Below are 7,584 nucleotides of genomic sequence, written 5' to 3' on the forward strand. Positions count from 1 at the left end.
TTCAACTTGCCCCTGGGCATAAAAATCTACAATAAGCTTTATATGCATAGAGTAATTGGATTTCTTTTAAACCTATTGACTATGGTGGTCATTCCAAAACCTGCTTTTAGAAGGCAATGAAGATGAGAAGGACAGCAAGAAGGAGGAGAAAAAAAAGAAGTAGAGGATGAAATTTATGAAGAGATAGAGGAATGAAGAGAGAGAGAAAAAAAAAAACATGTTAGAGGCAACACAGCATACGGCAGCCTGGTGTTGGTAGTCTCTGTTTATAGACAGCCATCATTAACAGACTTTCAGCTAATGTCCATGAAGGCATAAGCATTTAACTGTATTAACCATTCAGAACATCCATTTACAATCTGCAGCTAACAAAGTCACTTTATTTCCTTTCAAGGCTGAAGGCAGCATTGAAGAGTCATTGTTCGAAAGCAGCAGTTCCTGTGGGTATCAAAAGCAGCAAAGGCCCACAGGACAGAATGCTGGCCGAGCGAGGACTAAATGCCAGTGAGTGCTACTGTGAAGCAGATTCTGCCACCTCAAGGGGGGCAGCTTGCACTGCTCAGCCGATTGCAGTGATTGCAACTTCGTGGAGCTGTCTGGAAGAACCACAATGGAGACAATGATCGAGGGGACCACTTAGACCAGAGCTCCTCATTAGCACAATTCTTCCTGACCCAATTCTTCCTTTGCTTAAACACCTCACTCTATCTGCACCCTGAAGGTGGACATGGGGGTCACTGGACCCCTTTAGTGCACATGAGTGGAATCTCCCTCCTGTGCCTTTCACTGTCACTCAGTTTTCACTGTGTCCCTTTTGTTGGCACAGTGGGATTGATAATACAGCCTATCCTATCTGGGCTGCTAACACCCAGGGTTTTACCCTTAGGATTCAAGTAATGCTAGCGTTAGACTCCAGTGATGCCCATGTATCAAACTTCTAATCTTGGAAGCTTCTGACATTCACTAAAGAACATAAAAATTAGTATAGTTTATATATGTATAAATGACACGTAATTTATAAGGATTTTTAACCCACTTACCGCCTAGAAGTCCCCTGAATCCCTGTCAGTTGTGGTAAGAATGTAGTTTAATTCACACCTTCAGTGGTGAATCTCAGGAGTGTTGGGAGAGCTGAGGCTTAGCCTTCCACTATGCTCCTTATAGCAGAGAGGACTGCCCTGAGAGAGTCTGCTCACAGAGGGCGGAGAGCTAGCCTTTTATCTGTAAGAACTCAGAGGTGTCCTGACGCTCAGATGACTCACCCTGATAATTTACTGGCTGCCACTGTCTCTGTGAGGAGGTTTTGCTCCTTAGATAACAATACAAAATGCAGCTTGGCATGGAGGTACCTGTTTGCAATTCCAGCACACAGGGAGCTGAAACACAATGATTGGGGGTTTGAGGTTAGCCAGAGCTAGGGAGAAAGACTATCTCAAAATAAAAGCAAAACAAACAAACAAACAAACAAACAAGAGTCCATGATCAGCTACATTTGAGGGAATCAAGCATCACTCAGGGCTCAAATTTATTATTCAACAAATATTTTCTTAAAGTGAAGATCGTCTGCTTCATTTCTCGATAGTGCCAGGATCCAAAGGTACTATTTGGTTCTCCTTAAGGAAAACCACACAAAACATTGGTTTGCTGCTGCTGCAGATGAACGAAAGCAAGCAGATTATATTCAAGAAGCAGGGGCTCAGATTTTACCAGGACTGATACATGACACCAGGCTAAAAGAGAAACATGTCCAACAGATTCTAAGAAAGATAGACAATAAGGAAATCTGCTTATATCTGTGCAGCAGTGAAACAGAAGACAAAACAAAAACAAACCACAGATAATGACCAAGGTAAAGTGAACAGAGCAGGTGAGGACGTGGGAGACAGATGTTATCATTGAGAAGCAGCAGTTAAACGGCTGCGTATGTAGAAGAGCCCCAGAAATGAAAAATAGTAGAATTTCAAGGGAAAGAAAGAGCTGTGTGTGTGTGTGTGTGTGTGTGTGTGTGTGTGTGTGTGTGTGTGTGTGTGTGTGTGTGTGTGTGTTAAACCCAGGGCCTTGTAAATGTTAAGTAAGTGTTTTAATGCTCAGCTACAAAAGCATCTTGGACAGCTTGGAATTCTCAGAGCCAGCAAAAATGTCATTTAAAAACCTGAGCGACTGTGAGGATTCCCCTGCTCCCATGCTTGGTCCCACAGCCATGCACACATGGGAACACTAACAGGATTTAGTGCATTACAATAAAAAAGACATGCAGTTGGGAGAGGGGTATGTTGGCATATGGGGAAAAGTGGAGAAGGCAAATGGGGGGGCAGTTGTGATCATATTTCATTTTGTATTTATATAAAACTTTCAGTGATAAAAATTATAATAAACACACAGAAGAGTAAACCATTGTCTTCACAAATTAATGCTAGTTAAAATATGATTTATAATTTTCCTTTTAGTTTAGAAGACACTAGAAAGTATTGAAAATTGACTGCAAATGTAACAAAACAGAACACTGGGGAAATTAAAAGAGAAAATTACATTTGTTTATTAAAAGGATTAACAAACAAATAAAACAAACAAAAAAAACAGCCAATGTGAAAACATTTTCACAGTGGTGGAAACTAGACTGTCACTAAGTGGAAGACTGGTCGGAAGGCAAATAACTCACAGGAGAGATGCGAGGTGTGTGAAGGGATGACAGGCAGGAACAGTGGGCAATAATCGAGTAAACAGGGACAACGATCGCTTGAAGTATCATTGTAATGCATGCTGAGTCGAATACGCATTTAAAATACCAGACCAGACATACAAGGCAGCAGTATATGAAGAAAGAGCCCTCCCTATATTATAAAATATCTAGACTTTGGTAAGTTTGTGAGTTTCCCTTTCTAAAGCAAGCCCTTAAAACAATAACAATGAAAATGACAAGTCACCAAAAGTTGAAGAGAGAAATACTTAGTCATTCCAAAAGGAAAGGAAGAAGAAACATAGAGTGGGTAAAAGAGATAGAAAGCCCAAGCCAAGATCAAATTCAAACCTGAGTTCTGTTCCTGGAACCCATGTAAAGATAAGAGGAATGGCTCCACAGAGTTGTCCTCTCACCTCTACCTGGCCACCGGGGCACATGTGAGCCTACATACACACTCACATGTGTACAACAACAACAACAACAGTAAGTAAAAGAAAAGTCAAAAGAAGCTACTATCAGAATGAGGCACTTTCCTGGGTCATTTAAATTGGTTTTGATTACATTTATTTATTTGTGTGTGGGTGTTTTGGGCAGGGGGAGTACATGTTCAAGTGCCACAGCATTTGTGGGGGTTCCACCTTGTCTTGCTCCCCATTGTTAATATGGCCTACTCCAACTGTCACCTGTCTGTCATCTGGATATGGTCCTGCACATCACCTCACATCTGCGGACCCCAAGGTTCTACACCTTGTCTTTCCAGCTCACCTCAACCTTGACACTCAGTTCAAACTTGCAGCCTGCAGGCTTGGCTCTCTAACAGTGTCCCAGCAACTTTCCAGCTGGGTTTGTCAACATCTTATCTAGGCCCACTATCTGTCTCAGCTCTCTCCATCGGTTCCAGTAAAGCCTTGTTTGACTCTCTGCTGTGGACTTCTTAACCCAGTTTGTAGTCATTCTGTGAACTACATACACATACATATTACTTACTATAGGTTGTGGATTGCATAGTCCAAGAGTTAAAATTTTTACCTCTGATGAAAAAATGACTCTCCCTCCTCCTAGAAGCCATCAACTGTCCATAGTGCCTCAATTAGGACTGGAGGCTCTTGAGCTCCTTCCCATTCCATGCCCCAGGGTTGGTGGGTTTGGTCTTGTGAGGGTCTTATATAGGCAACCTCAACTGCTGTGAACTCATGAATGCAACAGTCCTGCCTGTCCAGAAGAGTAATGACATCAGCCTGTACCCTTTTGAGGTTCTCTGGGATACTTCACCAGCTTGAGGGAATTACCCCATATCTGGCACTGATTTTTTTCATTTGGCTTCTGGAATGAGCATAATCCCTTCCCTGTGTAGGGTAGCCTAAGATTTAATGTTAGCCATTAAGACTGTGACAAATTGTGACTGCCCACAGCCATTTGGCAGAGAAATCAGGATTACCTGGCAAACTGCAGCTAATGAAAACAGCACAGCTTTGAACTTGTGGTTACTCAATAAATTCTGATGTTTTGGAAAGATGCAGAAATATCCAGCTAAGTTTCTAACATACAGAACTCCTGACTATCAGGAAGTTCTACATCTCACTTTGATGATTTTGTGCATAATGAGCTATGAAAGTAGGCAGGGGAAAGCAACCAGTTACTTCAAGTAATCACGTTGATGACTCAAGATGGCTATGGACATGTCAAGATGGATCCTTGTAATAACTTGGTAGGTACATAGTGTTGATATTGGCTGATGTGCTGGTACAGTGTGAGCTTCTGGAAGGCTTCCGGGTTCTTGAATTCTAGAATTGAAAAATAGTTTGTTAGGAAAAGTTGTGCTCACCTGTGTACACATAAGTTCCTGTCCCACCTGATCCTGCAGCCATTAGTCCCAAATAAACACCCAGAGGCTTATATTAATTATAAACTGTTTGGCCAATGCCTCAAACTTCTTATTGGCTAGTTCTCTCTTAATTATTAACCCAATTTTATTAATGTGTGTATCTCCACGTGGTCTTGGCTTACTGGTGATACCTGGGTCTCTTGCTTCCTTGACAGCTACATGGTGTCTCCCTGGCCCCACCTACTTCCTTTTCTATCCTTGTTTGGATTTCCTGCCTGGCTAACTTCTGCCTGACCATTGGCTGAAACAGCTTTATTCATCAACCAATAAGGAAACATAAATTCACAGCATACAAAAGGACATCCCCCATCATCCACATTGGGTGCCAAAATATAAAAAGGAGTTCTTAATTGGTCTAAATCACAAAAACCCAGAGTCAGATATAAAGGAAAATGCTGACAGATCAGAGAGGAGAAGGAGCAAGTCAAAGCCACCTTAGCTCTTCAGTGGATCAGAGAGTGAGTTCCTGTTTCTTCCTGCTTATATATATCCTCTCTCTGCCCAACCATCTTACTTCCTGATTCTGCCCAGGCATCTTACTTTCTGTCTGTATGTATAGAACTCCAGGCCTCTATGATTGGCTAGTAGTAAGCTCCATCCTCTGATCTTCAAACAGGCTTTATTTGTACAAGCAAGATATCACCACACCAGTATTTGAAACAAGCCCTGCACTTGCCCATTACACAGAAACTAGACAAAAAATGATATAACTGTCATGAGTCCTGATTGGGGGTTTGCAGACCCAGCAGACGGGTGACACCGGCACAATAGATTGTCTCTCTCTCTGATCAGGCAAATTAGAGCTAATTAGAGATAAGCACATCAGTTAGACTAAATTATCTATCATAGAGCAAGGAGCCAATGAAAACATCATTACCTTCCAAGAGAAATGCAGGGAAAATTTCCAGAAGAACACAGTTGATACCAGAGTCCTCAGAAGGAGGAGTCCCCCACCAAAAAAGAGTTGATCACCCAATCTGCCCTGGATATTAGAAGAAAGTCACAAAAGATCTTGCAGGTATTCAGGATTTTCATCAATGACCTCATGAATGTTGCCTTCTGTTGTCAATGGTTGAAATCAGGTGGAAGATAAGCAAGTATGATAGGCTCTTACCCTTGATGGTTTGTTGAATCCTGTCTCAGGAATTGGCAGAAGGACTAGACATCATGGTGAATGTCCCCACTGTCATACAAGGACAAAGGAACTCATAAACAGCTGCTGTCTTCCAAAACATACTCACTTTAGACATGTTAACTGCTGTCAAGAAAGAACTTGCTTGAAACTCCAAGAGGAATTTTGATTTTGCTTCTGAGCTAATAGACCAGGGCAAGTCTTCCTCTCTCTCTCTCTCTCTCTCTCTCTCTCTCTCTCTCTCTCTCTCTCTCTCTCTCTCTCTCTCTCTGTGTGTGTGTGTGTGTGTGTGTGTGTAAAACAGAAAGGCCTCTTACTCTTACCTCATCTAAAAGCAAGCAACTCAAGCTTCCTTGGGATGACAGTTTTGATTGCCACAGTTATTCCCATTTCAAGAGATTCCATTCTTGATCCTCTTACTAATTTATAGGTCCCACACTCTAACTTGTTTGTCAAATGATGTCTTTTAGACTCTAGGCTATAAAATTCCAGATAATGATGACTTTGGAGTATCAGTCACTGTCTGCTGCTACCAGCCTTCTTTTGAAAACAGGACCCATGGATCATCTAGAGACAAGAACTAGAAACCTCATACCACAAGCCTATGACCCATTTTAGGATAAAAGAGCCACAAAAGATGTTATAGTGTGACTTCCAGAGAACTGGAAATGTAAGGTAGAGAATACACATAAGATAAGATGGCAGGAGACCAACCATGAAGTCAATTATAAGACACTAAATAGTGGCAAAAGAGGGTAAAAAATTTCTAGGGAGTAGAAGGACTGGGTTTAAAGCTTCAGAGAGCATACATGATAGTTTCAGTTACAAAGAGAAATGATCTTTGTTTTAGTACAAAGAAATTTCTAGGATCTTTCCATCTAGTAGCTTTTCTCAATTTATTGGAATGTTAATCTTGAAAATATTGCTTAATAAACTGCTTAGCAGAGAGTTTTCAAGAGAACACACCATCCAAACTATGGCATGGTTATTATTTACTGCTCTTTATTGAGAGCTACAGTGAGAGAGAGAGAGAGAAGAAAATATAAAAAATATGCTATTTAGTAAAGAAAAGACTGAATCTAAAGTTGTAGGCAAGAGGGGTTCTGGAAAAACTGCTTTATTGTTAACAAGATTGGTACCATTATGGAGAAATCTTATGCTCCATGAGAGGACCATATTCAAAGGCATTATGCCAAGATCCTACCCATCAAAAGCTCTAGTTAGCACCAATAAAATTCATTTGGGAGGGAATAGCTGGAACTGAGAGTGCAACCACAGGGGCTCCCTGCTTGAAAATGGCTATTTACTCAGGAGCTCTTGTCCCTTCCCCCTTCTCTGAGGGACCATGTATGTCTATCTTAGGATAGTCCTTGATTCCTAGCTTCTCTGGAGGTGTGGATTGTAGGCTGGTAGTCCTTTGCTCTATGTCTAATATCCTTAGACATAGTGAGTACATACCATGCTTGTCTTTCTGTGACTGGGTTACCTCACTCAGGATGGTTTCTTCCAGTTCCATCCATTTGCCTGCAAATTTCAGGATTTCATTGTGCCCCCCCCCCAGAAACACTCCATTGTGTAAATGTACCACTTTTTCTCTATCCATTCTTCAGTTGAGAGGCATCTAGGTTGCTTCCAGGTTCTGGCTATTACAGACGATGCTGCTATGAACATAGTTGAAAAGATGTCCTTGTATGTGCATCCTTTGGTTATATGCCCAAGAGTGGAACTGCTGTATCTTGTGGTAGACTGATTCCCATTTTTCTGAGAAACCACCATACTGATTTCCAAACTGGCCGCACAAGTTTGCACTCCCACCAGCAATGGAAGAGTGTTCCTTTTTCTCCACATCCTCTACAGCATAGATTGTCATTAGAGGAAGATAGGAAA

The sequence above is a fragment of the Cricetulus griseus genome, chromosome 3, assembly GCF_003668045.3.
Source record: "Cricetulus griseus strain 17A/GY chromosome 3, alternate assembly CriGri-PICRH-1.0, whole genome shotgun sequence".
Taxonomy (NCBI): domain Eukaryota; kingdom Metazoa; phylum Chordata; class Mammalia; order Rodentia; family Cricetidae; genus Cricetulus; species Cricetulus griseus.